General features: G+C 46.6%; 1 protein-coding gene across 1 annotated transcript in view; it reads right to left on the bottom strand.

Annotated features, from left to right (window-relative positions):
* Positions 1 to 283: 283 nt before the first annotated feature.
* ADPRM (ADP-ribose/CDP-alcohol diphosphatase, manganese dependent) overlaps positions 284 to 19,150 on the bottom strand; it is a 293,792-nt gene continuing 274,925 nt past the window's right edge. Inside the window, exon 6 of the transcript XR_006714677.1 lies at positions 284 to 646. The gene's annotated coding sequence lies outside the window, so the exon portion shown is untranslated. The remainder of the gene's footprint in view (positions 647 to 19,150) is intronic.

The raw sequence follows: 19,150 nt of genomic DNA, 5'->3' as shown, positions 1-19,150 counted from the left end.
GAGTTGGAGGGCTAGGACCCTTACTTCTCTGCTCCTGGGTGGGATATCCTGGTGCATACTGTTTCCCAGATGCCCCCAGTAGGACTGGGTTCCAGCTGCCCACAGTGGTCACCTGATCATTTAGCGGTCCTTGGACCACCACCCCCTCCCCTCCCATCTCCATCTTCCCTTACTTGTGCTTCCGGGGACACCCAACTGCCACATAAGCCATTTGTACTCAAGCCCTTATCTCAGGATCTGATTCCGCACGAACCTATTTAAACCCTACCTTGGGGAGCACTGATTCATGAAAATAACGTCAGCATCATTTAATATCGAAAACATAGATACGTGTCCATTAAAAGTTCCGAGTAATGCAGAATTATTTTCCCATAGCGTATCAACCACAAGAGCCAATAACTCTCATCACGTGTTTTAGCCAAGACGCGCTAAAGGAAGATCCGGAATTCCCCGGGTGGAAGGCTGGCTGCCAGTCTGTCTGCTCCGCCCAACCTCTTTCGCGGCTGCTATCATGTGACAGAAAGTAGTGTTGACCACAGTGGCCCGCAGAAGACACGCAGGTTGGAATGTCGGGAGTGTTGCCGTAGAGCCAGGCAGAGCACCGCAGCCTAGGTTCCATGCAAACATCCAGGGGTCTCCAGGTGCCCTGAAGGAAATCGAAGGGGAACAGAGGGGTATAAAATTCAGCAGGCATTCAGAGGCCAGCGGGCGTGTTTTCATTTTAGGAAAGTGTGATAACCATCACTCTGTGCTCCAGGAATCTGTCACCAAACCACTGTCCTGACTTCAGGGAAATGGAACGGAAAGGAAAGCCTTTGCTAATGGGTTCGATATTCGGAACACAGTTCTTACGGATCTGTACTGTAGCGATCCCAAGTGCTAACAACTAATCAGAGCCTGAATTTCCAGAAAAATGGAAAATGAGTGTGTATGTGTGTGTGTGTGTGTGAGTGCACACGCGTGCACGCATGGGTGTGCATGCACATGTGTGTCCATCACACAGAGTGTCCTGTGTCTAAATGGACTGACACGGAAGGAGGTACAAGATAAGTGTCAATATGTGAGTGTTTATGAAAAGTGAGTTTTGTTAAAAAAATAATTATTATTTCTATACACAAGGAAAGAGTGTGATATTGGCATAAGTGTTTTAGTTTTACTCTCTATATTTCGGAATGGTTTGAAAACGTTTTCATTTTTTGTAATGCTTGTTTTATTTTTGAGAGAGAGAGAGTGGGAGGGGGGAGGGCAGAGAGAGAGAAAGGGGCTCTGAAGCAGGCGCTGTGCTGACAGCAGAGAGCCTCACACGGGGCTCGAACTCCCGAACCGCAAGATCATGACCTGAGCCGAAGTCAGACGCTTAACCGACTGAGCCACCCAGCCGCTCCTGAACTTTTTATACTAGGCTTGTACCAGAACCTCTGCTCCTTTTTTCTCCTGGAAGCTCCCTGAGAACAACAAAGACATCAAGGAACGGAAACATTTCATAGTTGATGAAATGGACACATGTTCATTACTTCAAACTACAACTAGTGAGTGGTAGGGAGAACACACACAGTTAAAATTCTCCTAAGGGAAGATGCTGTGAGATGGCTCTTGTCTCTGAGGTTCCCAGATGGGGTGGGCAAAACACAAAATTCTCAAGAATTTTCATGGGGCGCCTGGGGGGGCTCAGTCAGTTGAGCGTCGACTTTGGTTCAGGTCACGATCTCATGGCTTGCAGGGTTCAAGCCCCGCGTTGGGCTCTGTGCTGACAGCTCAGAGCCTGGAGCCTGTTTAGGATTCTCTCTCTCTCCCTCGTTCTCTGCCCCTCTCCCACCTCAAGAAATAAACGTTAAAAATTAAAAAAAAAAAAAGACTTTTCAATATTTTTCTTGAGCAGAGTCAGTTTGGGATACATGGGTAGTGGAGGGGGTTTTCCTGAGAGCGGTTGCAATGGGATAGCAGGGAAGCAGGGAAGTTTGTGAAGACTAGGACAGTGTGGAGGAGAAATCATAAAGTAAGAAGCATACATAAAGCCACCACTCTGATCTGCTGGAGAAAACTAAAGGCTGAGTCAACCCCCCCCACCCCCACCCCCATCCAAGCAACTGCGACACTCAGAGATTCCCTGTGACCAGAGAGACTTTCTGCCGGCTTGTGGCAGGAGCAAACGCAGGTGGAGGAAGGAAGTGTTTGGAGGCAGCAGACCCCAGGCTACTGGCTCCCCCCAGCTCAGCCCCACAACCCTTCCATGGACTCCATCCTAGGGAGAGCAATGGTCACAAAGAAAACAAGCGAGCCGATCTGGGTGGGGATCCTAGGAAAGGACACATCTCGGAAATACTCTAGATCAAAGCAGGTAAACGTTGCTAGTGGAGTTCTACGTGAAAGAAAAGATAGATGTGCTATTTGAAATGAGAGCTCTGACGAGAGATAACAGGGTTTGAGGCAGAAATGGCAGAACAAGAGAAGGGGATGAGAAGCGGGTTGGCTAGGCTCAAGGGATACGTGGAAACGCAAAAGGAAAACATCTGGGAAATGATGGTAACACCGGAAGCAGTTAAAAAAAAAAGAGAAAGAAAAAGAAGAAGAAAATGAAATTCAGAAACACCATCAGGAATATGCGAGATTGAGAAAATGGGGCAAACAAAAAAAGAATTTGGAAAGAAGAAAATGTATCAAAGAAATAGAAAACGATAAAATAGTTCAGGAAAGCTATTCAAAAAGAGGATGGGAAAACTTGGATGCGTCTGGAGATTTCTCCCATGGATGCGAAGAGGGATTGATTAATGCCAGCTGCAAAGTTACCCCTCATGAAGTTAGGGGAGTTCAGTGAAACATTCTAGTTAAGAAAGGATTCCATCCAGACACCCCGTGTTAGTTATCTATTGATACATGACACAATGCTCCAAAACTCAATGGCTTAGACAACCGAACATCTATTATCCCATGGTTTCTGTAGGACAGAGATCTAAGCGTGGCCTCAGTGGGGTCTCTGGCTCGGGATCACCCGCAAGGCAGCAACCGTGGGGTTGGTCTGAGCTGTGGTCATCTCAAGGGTGGGCTGGGGAGGACCCATTTCCAAGTTCACTCATGCAGTTGTTCACAGGATTCTGTTCCTTGAGGGCTGCTGGACTGAGCACCTTGGTTTTTCTCTGGCTATTGGCTGGAGGCTGTCCTCAGATCCATGCCATGAGGCATTTCCATAAAGTTCCTCACAATAGGATAGCTGGCCTCCCTCTGAGTTAGAGGTGCCAGATGAAACACAGGATAGCCAACTGTTTGAATCTCAGATAACAACGAATAATTTTCGGTGTATGTCTTAAATGTTGCACGAGACATACTTACACTAAATGATTATCCGTTGCTTGTCTGAAATTTAAATTTACCTGGGCATCTGCATTTTGACTTGCTAAATCTGGCAACCTTGCCCAGATGTGCCAGCCAGGGAGCTGGAGAGGACAAGAAAGGCGGAAAGCACGGTCTTTTTGTAACTTAATAGTGGAAGTGCTATCCCATCACTTTTATGACATCCTGCCTATTAGGAGCAAATCACCCAGTACAGCCCACTCCCAAGGGGAGAGGATTTCGCAAAGGCATGAACACCAGGGGATAGGGATTGTTGTCAGGATCTTAGGGAGTCCCCAGTATATACCCTACACACACATGTAAACACACGAAAAGCAAATCATATATGTATACAGGTGTTGGTAAGACTTATCTATAGGAACACTCAAAGTTACAAAACAGTGTCTAGAAAATTCTCAGGGTAGTACGGGGTGGGGGTGGGTGGGTGGGAGGTGAGTTTGGGGAGTAACTGAAATTCAGATATAATGTTCCCAAAGGAAATACTGGCAAAATCTTCAAGAACTCAGGGTGCAAAAGTCCTAGAACATTTCCCAAAACAAACAACAACACCAGAAACGAAAGCTACATGTCTGTGAAAACCACAGCGTGTGCTTAACCTTGAAAATGTATAATAATGTAAGTCACCAAGACTCAGGAGTGGGGATATAGAAAGAAAGTAGGGGAGGGGATCACATATGCGGGCTGACTTCCTGGTCTTTCGAGGCAGGCTAGAGAAGGATGTTGAAAGATAGAAAGAGGTGATACATCAAGTAACAGAACTACATGAACGTCATCTCACTCATAGGCTTAATCACAAGGGAACCGTAGAAAATGATAGAACCAAGTCAAGTCAGGTGATGGAAGATTCAGGGTGAAGAGAGAGGAGGAAGGGGAGTGCACCAGGGTCTTTATCTGAAGCAGTGGGTGCCATTAGGTACCATTTACAGGTGGAAATTCAAGAAAATATAACAGACAGCTGCTACGAGAACAAAAACAAAGTGTTTAACTTTCCAATTACCAGAAGGGAAGGATAGTCAAAAATGGAAAACAAATACTACAGATGGAAAAGTTTTGTTTTTGTTTTGAAAGTATTGAGAATAGAAAGAATTTAAAAACAAAACAAAACAAAACAAGAGGGGCGCCTCGGTGGTTCAGTCGGTTAAGCTTGTGACTCTTGATTTCGACTCAGTCATGATCTCGCGATTCATGGGGTTGAGCCCTGCATTGGGCTTGGTGCTGACAGCATAGCGCCTGCTTGGGATTCTCTCTCTCTCTCTCTCTCTCTCTCTCTCTCTCTCTGCCCCTCCCCTCTAATAAATACCGTGGACCAAAAAGTGTCTCCGGAGACTGTCTGATTAGAGTAGGGACTCCTTCCCCATTCTGTGCGTGGGGATGGAGGGAGGAACAGAAAAGGGCATCGTCAGAAGGGAGCACGGAGGAAGTGCTCAAGTCCCGCTTTCTCCGTGAGAAAAGGAAGAAGGCTAGGCAGAGTGGCGGAATCATCCCCTTACCTTCAATGTGCATCGTTTTTCTTCTCTAGCCAAGCGGCTCAGCAGACAAGCCCGGGGTCCACGGGGATATTTCTGTTCCCACCTCCTGAGCCCAGCCCCGTGGAGCCACCCTGCTCCTTTGTGTTGTTTGGGACCGTGATAGGGGCAGCATATTTATGATTCATGACGGCATCTAACGTAGGTCTGTGTATACTTGAACCCTATGTATGCCGAACCCATGGAGTATACAATGCCAGATAGTCACAGTGTGGTCTACTTTCTGTCTCAGAGTATGTAAAACTCCTTCAATCCATACAGTCGACCAGACACTGGACAATGAACCCATGTGACAAAATAAGAATGCCTACTTTTTTTTTTTAATGTTTATTTATTTTTGAGAGAGAGAGAGAGAGAGAGAGAGAGAGAGAACCTGAGCAGGGGAGGGGCAGAGAGAGAGGGAGACACAGAGTCCGAAGCAGGCTCCAGGCTCTGAGCGGTCAGCACAGAGCCCGACGCGGGGCTCGAACCCACAGACCGTGAGATCATGACCTGAGCCGAAGTCGGATGCTTAACCGACTGAGCCACCCAGGTGCCCCAGGAATGTCTAAGTTTTAACAGACAACAGGAAGAAATCAAGACCGAAACTTGAAAATGGCTCTCTCTTCTCGAAAGAAAATCTCCCCAAATTACAATACCAAATTCCCCCCTCCCTAATTTCGCATGGATGCTTTAGCCAGGCCAAAGGGGCGCGCTTTGATTTTTTTTTTTTTTTTTTTTTTTTTTTTTTTGGCCACACGCTGAGTTTCCTCAGTCTTTGGCATTTCTAAACTTGCATTAATACGATTCTGGGCTCTGACACGTCCTACTTTCCAAGTGCACGAAAGGTCGGCATTCCTTTCTGTGTGCTCCGTATCCCTTCCTTGTGGTAACCGATTCCCCTGCTCACGGTGAGTCTGGTGGGGATGTCCTTCGAGTATCTTCACCCCTTCTACCGGAGGACTGAGCATGCCACCAAGACAGGCGATCAGTGACCACATTCCCACAACCCCCCGGGTTGGTTTTGATCTGGACACAGGACCCGAGCAAGACCAATCAGAGCCCTTTGGGGTGGGTGGGGGGATTTACATGAACATCAGAATAAAAAACATGGTTTCTCTTGCAAGAGCGAGAGCTCTCGAGACAACGTAAGCTTGAGGCTTTAGCCATGGGAATTGCTGACCCGAGATGTCACGATGCCGCTGTCCCGTGAACAAAGCCTAACTGAAAATAAAAACAAGCAGAGACAAACAGCTGAGTGATGGCGAGTGACAGGGAGAAAGAGAACTGGGGCAATATCACGTGAACCTCTGGAGCCATCCCAGCCTGAAGCCAGATCCACCCCAAGACGCCCCAGTTACACGAACCCATTTCTTTCCTTGCACTGCTTAGACCGGTTGAGCGGGTTTCTGACTCTTCTAATTCAAAAAGTTTTGAGTAGCCCAGGCAATGAGACTCGCGTGGTTTCTGTGGTGTAGGACATCTCCTCCCCCAACACACAGACGAGGTCTGACGGCTGCAGAAACAGCAGATCCACAACAGGGTGAGCTTGGATCCACAACAGGGACTGTGTCGGACTGTGTCATCCCCAGGAGAGACCTGCCTTCCCCCCACACACAACACCTCAGTGGAGCAGGACAGAAACCACCTCCCTAAATTGCACGAAAAAAATCTCTCCGTTTTGGGCCCAAACCAGGAGCCTGCGATTTCAGTGAGATGTCTGGGACACTCCTCACCTGACTCTAGGCCTTCTGCTTTCTTGATAAATCCAGTTACTGGGGACAGCTGCCACCAGCCCGAGCCTGGCCAGAGGTGTCTCCTAGAACTGGGACCTGAGTTTGCATCTCCCCGAGTAGCGCTTGGCCCCAAAGACTCCCCTTTGTGCATTTACCAACTTGGATCAGGCACGAAAACATTATTGATTCAGTGTCGGGTTTTGCTAATAATGGTGTTATTACGTCCAAGGCCCATCAATGCCTGGATATGCCTGCAATACCTATATGTTAGGAACAACAGAAGAGTTAAAATTAAAGTCGTCCTTACTTGATAGATGGCGAGCACTGGGTATGCCACGGAGGGGCTTGGTGGCAAAATTGATTAGGAAATGCAGCATAAGGCCTCTTGCAAAGACTTCCTCACTCTCTGAATTTAACAGGATCAAGTCTCCAAAGCAGGCTCCAAACTACTCACCCAACTGTACGTACAGAGGAAGTAGGTAAGAAAGAGAAATTGTATCAGTCTGCCCTGCCCTGCTTGCTCTCCATGTAAATACCAGAAGAGACGGCTCATGAATGCTCAGCTTTTTTTTTTTTTTTTTTTACTTTTTTACTTTATGAGTGCTCAGCTTTTTAACTCATAGTGACTCTTCCTGGTAGCAACATTGGCCCTAATATTTCGCATTCATTTATCGATTCTTTACTAAGCACTTAATATGTATCAGGTGCTGTTCTGATAGGCATCGGGGATACAACAGGATGGGAAAAGTGATACCTGCTCACTGGGCTTACGTAATTATGGGAGAAACAGGCTACAATCAATCAAGTAGGCTAATAAAAAGATCATTAAAATGTGGAACGTGATTTAAAAGAAATTTACATGCACTGTGCTGGGGAGTAACCTGGGTTGTGGCTTGGGTGGTTCGTGAAGGCTTTCCAAAAGTGAGATTTGAGCTGGATCTGATGAATGAGAAGTCATCTGCTTGTGCAAGGAGCCAGGAGAGGCACATTAGAGCTGAAATATCATGTGCAAAGGTCCTGAGGAGGGGCGCCCGGGGGGCTCAGTCAGTTGAGCGTCCGACTTCGGCTCAGGTCATGATCTCACGGTTTGTGGGTCCGAGCCCCGCGTCAGGCTCTGTGCTGACTGCTCAGAGCCTGGAGCCTGCTTTGGATTCTGTCTCTCTCCGTCCCTCCACCGCTAGTGCCCTGTCTCTCAAAAATAAATAAATGTTAAAAAAAAATTTTAAAGGTCCTGAGGTGACGAAGACCTCAGGACATTCTCAGAATAGCCAGTGGGAGTGTAGCATGGATGGTAAGAAGAAAGGTACTGTGAGTGAATTTGGAGGAAGAGTTAAAGCCAGAGCAGATGGCACTGATGAGGCCATGAGGAATATGGTGAGGACTCCAGAGTTCATTCCAAGGCCGCTGGGAAGTCACTGGAAGGTATTAAGCAAGCAAGAGAGAGAGACAGATAATTTGATTTACCAAAGTTGAAGATAGTAACTATCCCGGACCCGGGCCCACTGGGAACTCTCTCTACCTGGTGTCTGGGATGTTCAGTCCTTTGCATGGGGCAGAAGCCTGGTTTCTGATTAAGAGTCCCTCAGGAGGAAAGCAGGTAACAGTGGCTCCAGCAGACGATCTGCAGAAGCTTCGGTGAGTACAACCCGTCATCATGCATGAGGGGAGAAGAGGGTGTGCAAACCAAGCCAGGCTGGGGAGACCTCCAAAGGTTGGGTTGCTGGGGTCTTCCCCTTCTTTGATGCTCTGACACTAATGAGGAGTCATGGGTGAGAGGCAGGAGCAGACCCCGCTGCCAGCCCTCCTATGGTTAAAGAGGACCGGAGACTGGCCCCAGTTAGGGAAAGACCGAACCGAGTTTCAAGAGGGCAATTGGCAGATTCCATGTGGGATGGGTGACAGATAACCAAGGACCTTCAACGTTGATTTTTGTGATTTGGGACTCAAGAAGAAGAGGTCCGGACAGCCAGGCTACATTAATTTTTTTTTTTTTAATTTTTTTTTTCAACGTTTATTTATTTTTGGGACAGAGAGAGACAGAGCATGAACGGGGGAGGGTCAGAGAGAGGGAGACACAGAATCGGAAACAGGCTCCAGGCTCTGAGCCATCAGCCCAGAGCCCGACGCGGGGCTCGAACCCACGGACCGCGAGATCGTGACCTGGCTGAAGTCGGACGCTTCACCGACTGCGCCACCCAGGCGCCCCCAGGCTACATTAATTTAATGGCACGTACGTTCACGCTCACACACACATATGCACGTACACACGCGTCAACCACAGTCACGTCGCTGTTCCCACAACCCCAGATCTTAAGGTTGCCGTGGAGGGCCCATCAACACGAGACCCACAGTGCTGGACCAGCTCACACGAGCAGCTTGAGAAAAATACGGATTTCCACCCATCTCCTCTTTTGGCCGTCTTCTCTTGTGTACGCTTTTTTTTTTTTTTTTAACGTTTATTTATTTTTGAGAAGAGAGAGACAGATCATGAGCGGGGGAGGAGAGAGAAAGAGGGAGACACAATGTAAAACAGGCTCCAGGCTCCGAGCTGTCAGCACAGAGCCCGACGCGGGGCTCCAACTCACGAACTGTGAGATCGTGACCTCACATGATAAGCCGAAGTCGGATGCTTAACCGACTGAGCCACCCAGGCGCCCCTAGATATCATTCAATTCTTATAGACACCCAATGGGTTTCTCTTGAGGTTCCAGGACGGAAGTTGGAACCGAAAAGACAAGATGCCATACTTCTCCGCGTTTGGCTTCAGGAATGCTCTATTTTCTACCAGGCAAACATGACTCTAATTGATAGACATTATGTTGTTTGTCATGCAAATGTGATTTCACTTCGAAAGGGATTTTAAATTGATGACTGAATTCATTATTTTTTTTAATCCTAAAAGCCTTACACTTACACACACACACACACACACACGCACACACACAAATTTTCTTCATCCTCAAATACAGGCATTCTGCCAAACACTGATGGGCATGGCCGTTCTCCTTTGAAATTAATTAAAAACACTTATAATTACAGAAATTTGATTTACAGCAATACTTGGTCTAATGCCAGTATTAACTTTCATGGTCTGGCTCTTCCTTTTCCTTTCCTTTCCTCTCATTTGGGCCTCGTTTTATGCTTTGAGGTTCTGAAGTGGCAGAAAAGCCAGGGTATCGATAGGCAACATTTGAGAAGTACCCGTCCTCTGCCAGGCACTGTTCTCAACACTTTGGATATATTGCTCAAACTGATCCTTACTGCTGTATACCTAGCGGGCGTATACTGTATTATCTCTGTTTATGGATGAGGAAACTGAGGCACAGAGAAGTTAACTCTCTTGAGGTCATGCAACCGTCATTGGGCAGAGCTGAGATTCATACCCACCCCGCCTGGCCCCAGAGCCCATTTCTTGGCTACTATTCAACACTGTGTCGCAAAGCAGAAGTAAACACCTCCCCCCACCGTCCCCCGACAAGGAAGGCTGGAAAGGTAATGCGGTTTCCCAGACAGGCAGAACTGAAAGATTTCTCTTTAACGTAAGCAGAAAATTGAAATCAGGATAACACGACGGGCTGCAGTGTAGAGGGAAGTTATTCTTGCTTGTTGAAAGAAAATGCTTCCCCGGGCACGCGCATCCTCACTACAATGACACACACCTCCTGAACTTCCCGTGTTCGGAGGTGTTTTAAAATCACAAGACTTAGAAATCAAGTAAGAACCAAATATGTAATTAACCTCAAATTGGAAACGTAAGTGTCGTGGGCTAGGTGACGCCGTGCTGAAATGAAACCTGGAAGCCCAGTGTGACAACGGTCCCAACGGCCACAGGAAGGTCGTCTGGGGCACGCACATCTAGACCGCCTTGTGCTGTGTGATCCCTGTGTCCTTCTACGGGGTCCTCCCTGCTAGGGCTTTGGCGAGACCTTTGTTCACACAGGGATCCAGGCAGCACACGGCCTCACTGGCCGGGAATGCCTCTGAGTTGTACAGGAGCACATTCAGTAAGCCACACGATAAAAGAAACTGCTTACGCGGGGCACTGAAATTGCGTTGTTCCTAAAAACGGGGAAACAAATGCAACAAAATGCATTTTTCTCGGGGTCTCATCAGGGCTCATTTCACTGCGCTTGGCATACAGTTTTAACAAGCTTAGTTATCAGGTTTTTCGAGCTATAGCAGATTGGAAGCCGCACGTGAAAAGACGGGAGAGATACGGCCATAGGCGGGAAGAATAAAACGATTGAGAAATGCCGGCTGAGGGCTGAGAGCGCGAGAGAGCAGGATCAATCACGGGGCTGTTTAGCATCAACCCAAACTGCCCCCAATACAACGGGTCCCAGTATATAGAACAATACCATAGCTGACGCGCCCAGCAATGACTCAGACCCGCAAAGGAAAGCTTAAATGGTTTCCTTCACGCTCCGTAGGATGTCAGGAAATGTAAAATGCACTTGTCAAAGTTGTGCATTGAAACCAATTAACGCTAAGAAGGGGTTCCAGTGCTTCAAGGGCAAGCCTCCTGAACTGGCCCATGTGGAACTGGCCAGTTCCTGAGACGTCGTAATTGGGATTTGTTACAATGATAACGTCTCGTCTGCGTGTGTTCTTTCTTCGATTAGAAGGTACGGGCATTGAGAACAGGGACTGGGGACATATTTCTGGCCTTTGTGGTGCCCAAGATAGACGGCTCTTCGTGCCATCATCGTCGCCATAATCACCGTGCGTTGTCCCAGGCTTCATGCTTAATGAGTCCTCGTGACATGTCTACGTGTGGTCCTGCCATTAGCCTTACCTTGTGGCTTTGTGATGTGCTCACTACGTTTCCCAGAATCCCCTTTGCAGTGTGCTTCTGGTTAGGGTGGGCCCTACGAGATATTTTTGGTGCCAGATTCTGAGGGTGGCTGTGACACGGCTGCCATTTTGTTTTTGTACTCCCCCCACCTTGTTGGCCTGGGGCCGCAGCAATGAACTGGCTCCACCTTCCCCGGGACCCTCCTTCTTCTTCACCATCCCCTGGGCCAGGGGTGCGTTTGGCTGTGCGATGAAGGATGCCAGCCTCTCTTGTAGGACACCCACCTCTTTGAAGTGGGAGGCGGTGAGGACTGACACCAGTTTGGGTTGGCCCTGGCCTGCTCCTACTCGTGTCCATGGATTCCATCTTGCGCTTCTCCACCGCCTTGCAACCATCTACCTGCCCCACAGATTTCAAGTACCAGCATCAGGCAGGGACATAAGAGCCTCCCCAGGGACTGTTGGACGGACACGATCGACCAAGGCCGAATCCTTGACATACATATTCCAGCGTGGCCCTGCTTCTGGGATTGAATTCTAACTGACCTTTTACAGAAGAGGAGCGTGACTTCCAGAAAGGGTAAATAATTCGTCTGAATCCTCAAGGCAAGCAAAGAGGTAGAACCAGGCTTAGAACTTAATCTGACTCTGGCACTCGCGTTCTTATTTGTTAGGTCATGTGGCCTCTTGAATACAAATTCACCAAGTGAATGAGTTCATATAAATATAATATCCGAAATGGTAAGAGCTGCTGAGTCAGGAAGTTGTTATTTTCCTGAGTACCTACTTGGTGCCCAGAGAGCCTGGACCTGGCGTGGGGCAAACCACTTGCTCCAGAACCTTCTTTGTGATCTATGACAATGGGTCCTTTTCATCCCATCCATGACCAAACAATCACCAAATCTGTGGATTTGGTAGATCTGTACCAAACAATCACCAAATCCAGGTAGAGCTGTAAGCATAGCTCTCTCCTCCTTTGAAAACGCGTTTTAGAAGCATCTTTGCAGACACGACTCTTGGTAGGATATGTGAAGATCAAAGATAAACAGGCATAAATTAGTGTCAGAAAGGGCTCCGGGACAATGATTTTATTTTCCATTCAACGTGCTTCGGTTAGGGAAATACATGACTAGTCACTGCTACTTAAAGTAACAACAGAGAAGAGTAATCCAGACACGCCCGTATCTTCTGAATAGAGGCAGGCAATTTGCAGACACCGGTGTTGCTTAACTCTAAAAAAACAACCTGACATTTACTTCTTTTTAGGAGTTTTTTTTTTTCCTTGCGTGACAACGTTTTTACCTTTAAACGATTATCTGCACGCTGAGTAATAACATGTAACATGTTCTTGGATCCTGTCCTCTAGTAATTTTGATTAAGAGAGATGAAAAGCAGCCCAAACGTTTAGAGTAGTATTCATTGTTTTAAAACGATGAAGTTGGCCAGAAAGGGCTCTTTGAAGGCTGGCTGGCTGCTGGAAGCCGAGCTGTCCCAGCCTGAGTGGCAGGGCCCGGGCTGTGGATGGATTGGTGACTGCAGGGCGGCCCACCGACAGCGAAGCTTCTTGTCCTCCCGCTTATAGATAATTTGGCCTTAAAACTACCTGGGTTATTGTCTGTTGGGGAATGGCCCTCGGCAGGCCCCCTGGGAAAAGAACCATTAGGGAAGAAAATAAGGTTCCACAAGAAATTGTGTGGCCTTACGTTTCGCCCTTGCCATCCTCTATGGAGACTCCTCTACTTACAGGAAGGATAGCCTCATGCCTTTGCCAGCAAGAGGGCCTGTAAAGGAGAGACATATGGATTTGAAAGTCCCACTCCAGCACTAAGGAGTGTATCTCTGGGCACAGGTGACTTCAGCCCCTAGGCCCACCTGGCCCCCCGGAGGCATTCCAGATGATGACTCAACCTAGTCGGTTAAGCTACAGAATGGTTCATTGGTTCCTAGGTGCGTTGTCTCTCTCAGAATGTATGAGGCATGGGTTTCTAAGGCCTTTTCAGCCCCTTTCTGGCACCTTGGACTGAGGCAAACAGATTGTTCTTCTGGCCTCATGTGGTTAGGAGGTCATGTCCCTGTCACTGTTCCACTTGAGGTGTTGAGAAATGGAGGGCCTCTCACGAGAACAGCAAAGCAAATGCTTTGTAGATTATAGATAAACGCAGATGCGTAATGGAATAATGTAAGAAATTAATCTATAATCAAAGGGTAGGCGGGCAAGTTACGGGAAAATCGCCATGTTACTTCTTAAAGGTCGTTTATACATAGGAACATTTTCAACATTAGGTAATGTTAGAAAAACATCGTTGACGTATGCTACAAGGAAATCGCTAGCATTAGTAATGCCACGTTTACTGTAATAAATCGGCCAGTTCAACACACTGCCGTTGTCTGTGTCCATTTTTATGTTAGTTTTAGTTTTTTATTTTAGTTTTTATTTTATTTTCACCGATGTTTTTTTTAATACATCAAAGAAAGAAAACATATTGATATGTATGTTGCCTGAGCTAGAAGGCAGAGGAAAATGAACAACGTCTACACTATTGTTTCTAAGAAACACGAGGTACAAGGGGAATATCTTTGCTAAGCTCTAAGTTCGCACAAAGAAGCTAGATTTGCTATTCTCCAAAAAGTGAAGGGCCCCGTGATGCAATATACAGAAATAATTTAATGCCTTTTCACAAGAATGTAAGTCAAGCTTTGCTGAAGTTTCTGGTTCGACGAAGGCATTTAAAATGTTATTTATTTATTTATTTATTTATTTATTTATTTTTAGTGTTTATTTGTTTTTGAGAGAGAGTGACAGTGGAGGAGAGGCAGAGAGAGAGAAAATCTGAAGCAGACTTCAGGCTCTGAGCTGTCAGCACAGAGCCCAACGTGGGGCTCGAACCCACAAACTGTGAGATCATGACCTGAGCTGTAGTCGGATGCTTAACCGACTGAGCCACCCAGGCGACCCTCCACCTTTTTTTCATAATTTTTTAAATGTGTAATTACTTTTGAGAGAGTGAGAGAGAGCGAATAGATTCTTCACTCTTGACCAAAAACAGCGAGGGGGCACCTCTACCATCCATCACAGTATTTATAGGGTTGGCTCCATGTGGATTTGGCTATTGCAAAAACAAAACAAAACAAATCTGCACGTAAATGATAACAGGTGTTATCCTTAATGATATTCCAAGGAATATGCCACAGAATCTGAAGGCAATCCCAAAGAACATTCCAGATGCATTTTAAACAATGGTGACACTATAAGAATAAATGCACAGCCTTATGCATGAGCTGAAGTTGGATGCTTAACCAACTGAGCCACCCAGGCACCCCTGTTTTTTATTTATTTTTGAGAGAGAGAGAGAGAGAGAGAGAGCATGAGCGGGGAAGGGGCAGAGAGAAAGCAAGATGGAGGATCCCAAGATCTGTGCACTGACAACAGAGAGCTCAATGCGGGGGACATGGGGCTCGAACTCACGAACCGTGAGATTATGACCTGAACTGAAGTTGGAGGCTCAACCGACTGAGCCACCCAGGCGCCCTTCTATGAAGGCGTTTTAAATGCCCATCCAGGGGCACCTGGGTGGCTCGGTCGGTTAAGCGTCCGACTTCGGCTCAGGTCATGATCTCGCGGTCCGTGAGTTCGAGCCCCGCATCGGGCTCTGTGCTGACAGTTCAGAGCCTGGAGCCTGCTTCGGATTCTGTGTCTCCCTCTCTCTCTGACCCTCCCCCGTTCATGCTCTGTCTCTCTCTGTCTCAAAAATAAATAAAACATTAAAATTTAAAAATAAGTAAATAAATACCCATCCACGCTCACAACTGCTCCTTCCGTGCCTACCTGTGTGGTAGTTTTCATGCATTTCTGGCTGGATGTCAGAGACAAAGGCCAAGAGGTTATCCAGAATTTCATCCCCGTGCTGCTGGAAGTAGGTTTGCAGGATGGCCATCTTCTCCTGGGTCTTGTCCACCAGTGCCACAGCTGCCCTGGAATCCCTGAGCTGCGGCTTCCTTGGCCTTGAACTACTCTCTTTGCAGAGGGTTTTTTTCAATTTCATCCTGAGCTTCTTCTTGGGTCTGTTTCAGCTTCTGGGGCCTCAGAAACCTTCTCAGAGGCCCGCTTTCTGGCCCAGATGCCCTGCAACTAACTGGCTGGCCACGGTGGTGGTGACTCTGAGGCCGAGGTGAGTCTAGGATTTTCCCAGATGGAGAGGAATCTCCCTCATCCTACTATGCAGATTCCAAATGTGAGGGCAAATGCTCTCATCTGAAAGTCAGAAGATCTGGGGTCTGATCTCGGATGTATTGCTAACAGCTGTGCAACCTTAGCAAACCTTGTGCAACCTTGGGCCTTGGTTGGCACATCTGTGAAGGGAAGTGTCTCTAAATTACTTCCACAGGTTATTAGCATCTGCCACCCAGGTATAGGACAATCAAACGAGAAGTTACAGTTTCATAACATATGTTCCTTGCAGGATGTACGTAAAAATCTGAAACAATATGATCACGTGTAAATCCAATCCCAAGGTGATAAGAGCACTGTCTCTTCACATGGACCTGAATCTCCTAGGAACTGCTCCTCCACCAGCTCTGCAAGATTCCCTTCTGGAAAACCAAATGAGATCCTATCTGATTAGTTCTCAAAGCTCAAGGAAGGCTCAGGAAAGAGGAGGGACATCTACGACCACAACAGGAAGGTAAGATGTCAGTCCTTTTGAGATGGTCCCTGGAATCACACTAGTGGTTTCTTCTTGTTGAGCTAATATGTGTCGGGACCATGGCTCCTGGGAAGTTACCAGAAAAGAATTATGAGGCATCAGAGCTATCTTTGAGGAGCTTATGATCATGTGGAATGTGTACTGATGAAACAGGATGCCGGAGTTAGAAGAGCCTCAGACATTGTCCAAATCGGTGGTTCTCAGATTTGGCCTGTATCAGAATTGCCCAGATGTTCTGCTAAAAACACAGCTTCCTAGGGCGCTTTTAAGAGCTTGGGGATAGTCTCAAACTACGGCTAAGTTTTTCATCAATCCAGAAACATTCACAGAGTACTTCCTCCACGTCAAGCCCTAGGGAAGGATTAGATGAGGTTGGGAAAAAGACGGGCTCTGCCTCTATCTTTACGGGGTTCACGTTCTCACGGGGAAAAAAATGAATATGTTTTACACTGTCCTTGACCTTTTATTTCTCTCTCGCTGAACATACTGCATTTTTTTTTTTTTTTTGTCTGTATGCTTTACCATCTTAACATTCAATTCCTCTCAACATTTTGGCCTTATCTTCCCTGGAATATTCAGGCTGCGTAACGTGAGTGCCCTCCTTTACTGATTCAGCAACTACGTATTAAAATATATTGAGATTCACTCAGGAGTGAGGCAGGAGTATAAGGTAAGAGCTCTGGAGGAATCCTTCAAGGTGGCAGGTGAGGTGAATGACCAAATTGTGATGTCTTAAATAAGCATGCCCCGAATTCTCTGACACGTCCCACAGCAAGAGGTGGGGTTCTGCATCCTCTCCCCCTTGTATTTTGACATGCGTGTGACAGCTTTGGCCAAAAGTGTATACATAGCAGAAGAGTTGTTCTGGGTCATCCAAAGCTGGGTTCTCAAAATCAACACAACCACCTTGTTGACTGGAACATTCATGCTGGAAACCACGAGTCCCACGTAAGAAGTCTGACTGCCCTGAGGTTGCCATATTGGGAGGAGGTCCAGGCTATGTGTGAAACACCTGTGCACAGGGGTCTCCCAGTGGAGATCCTGGTTCGTAGGCAACATCCACCTCGGGACATGTAAGTGAAGACAGTTCCAGATGGTTCCAGCCCTCAGCCATTGTCTTCCCAGCCAAGTTTCCAGACATCTCAGAATGAAGACAAGCCATTCTGCTAGGGGACTAGACCCACTGAATCTGTGAGTATAATATGTCTTAGGCCACTACATTCTGGATAGTTTATCATGCGGTAATTGAAATGAAAACACACAACCATGCCTGTTTTCATTGATCTTCACCTTGTAAACTACAATCAGTGCTTTTCCCACGTCTTTTCCAAATCTCTATCCCAATCCTTTTCAACGTCCTATAACCTGCTATCCTATCTCTTCTCTTCTCTCTTCCCCCTCTTGCTCTCTCTCTCTTTTTTTTTTTTTTCCTCTCTCTCTCTTTCTCCAACCAGCCTCATCTTCAAATATACCTAGTTTTCCATGAACTTTGTTAGACCCTGTCACCTCTTTCAGCCTTTGCCAGACCTGGCAGTGACCATGCCACGGAAACAAAAACACAGTAAATGATGTTGCAATTTTCACACTTATAAGAGTCTACCCATGGGGAAAAGATTTCCAAGCCCCAGTGTGTGACTTGCTTGTTTCCAAATTATTTGTAAAACCACTTTTATAGTCCCAGGGAGAAATGATTCTGCCCTGTTCATCAAACAAATGATCACAAGGTAATTTAGAGGCCCTATGACTCTTACTTAACTTTCAATATTCTGTATGGGAAAATTAAAATGAATGCCCCCTCGTGAGGCGGGGAATGTGAATGACAACTCTTATTCTAAGTTAACATGCTTTCAACTCTGCACTCAGATTAAACCTATATAATGATCTAATATCATTCAGACGCCCGTATTTTTCCCTTTGCTTTCTAAGCACACAATGCTTGCTACCTTAGCACTCATCAGAAGAGGAGAAATCTTACGTTAAAACAAGACCACCTTGGGGCGTCTGGGTGGGTCTGTTAAACGACCCAACTTCGGCTCGGGTCGTGACCTCACAGTTAGTGAGTTTGAGCCCCGCGTCAGGCTCTACACTGACAGCTCGAAGCCCGGAGCCTGCTTCGGATTCTGTGTCTCCCTCTCTCTCTGCCCCTCCCCCTGCTCACACTCTGTCTTTATCTCAAAAATAAATAAACATTAAAAAAAAAAAAAGACCACTTCTAGAAGCTTGCTAGCATGCTAGCTGGGACCTGACACCCAACAGCTACCGCTGGCCAGTCAGTAAAGGAACCCACGATTAAGAGGAAGGTAGAATTCAGCATCAGCACATGCCAAGGTCATGATGCAGTGAGAGAGACGAGGTGGTAGAAATACTGACTTGCATTCACTTGGTTGGAGTCAGGGTAGAATAGAGAGAGGGGACCCCAAGAGTTCTGGAAGAAGACGGCTACCCAAGAACCATAATCCCATGAGGAGATGTGCATGACCACAATGGCTGAGATCCCTCTCCTCCCCAGATACACAATGCCAGTGGCCACAGACTGACCAGGATCGATTTCAAGAGGCAACAGAAATCACTCCAATACTCCAACATTGGCAGTTGGGTAACAGGAGAAAATGAAACCCCAGAAGAGCTGAAAGGGTCAAATGACTAAAAAAAAAAAAAAAAAAAAAAAAAAAGCAATGTCTGCAACAGGTGAAAGTTGAAAAATATTCATTAGCTCCTAGGGATGTAGAATCCTTGGTCTTGCTGGCCTATAAACCCACGAGGGTGTAAATATCTATGTCCATTATTTGGGCCATGGTATGGGTTTCACGGGTGTATATTGGCCAAAGTTGTCAAACTATACACTTCAAGGAAATGCAGTTTGTCATATAACAATTATACCTCAGTAAAGCTGTGAAAAAAAGAAAGAAAAAGGCCACAGGTTCAAACTAACAAAAAAAAAAAAAGTAACTTCTTTTGTTTATTGGAGGCCCTTTCTGCATCTAAGGGTATAAATGCACATTCGAGATAGCTCCTGAGTGTACCACTCAGCTCTAGGGAAAGCTAGAATATAACTTATTTTATT

The sequence above is a fragment of the Leopardus geoffroyi genome, chromosome E1 (assembly GCF_018350155.1).
Source record: "Leopardus geoffroyi isolate Oge1 chromosome E1, O.geoffroyi_Oge1_pat1.0, whole genome shotgun sequence".
In the NCBI taxonomy this organism is placed as follows: Eukaryota; Metazoa; Chordata; class Mammalia; order Carnivora; family Felidae; genus Leopardus; species Leopardus geoffroyi.
This window is presented reverse-complemented; position numbering and strand designations above follow the sequence as displayed.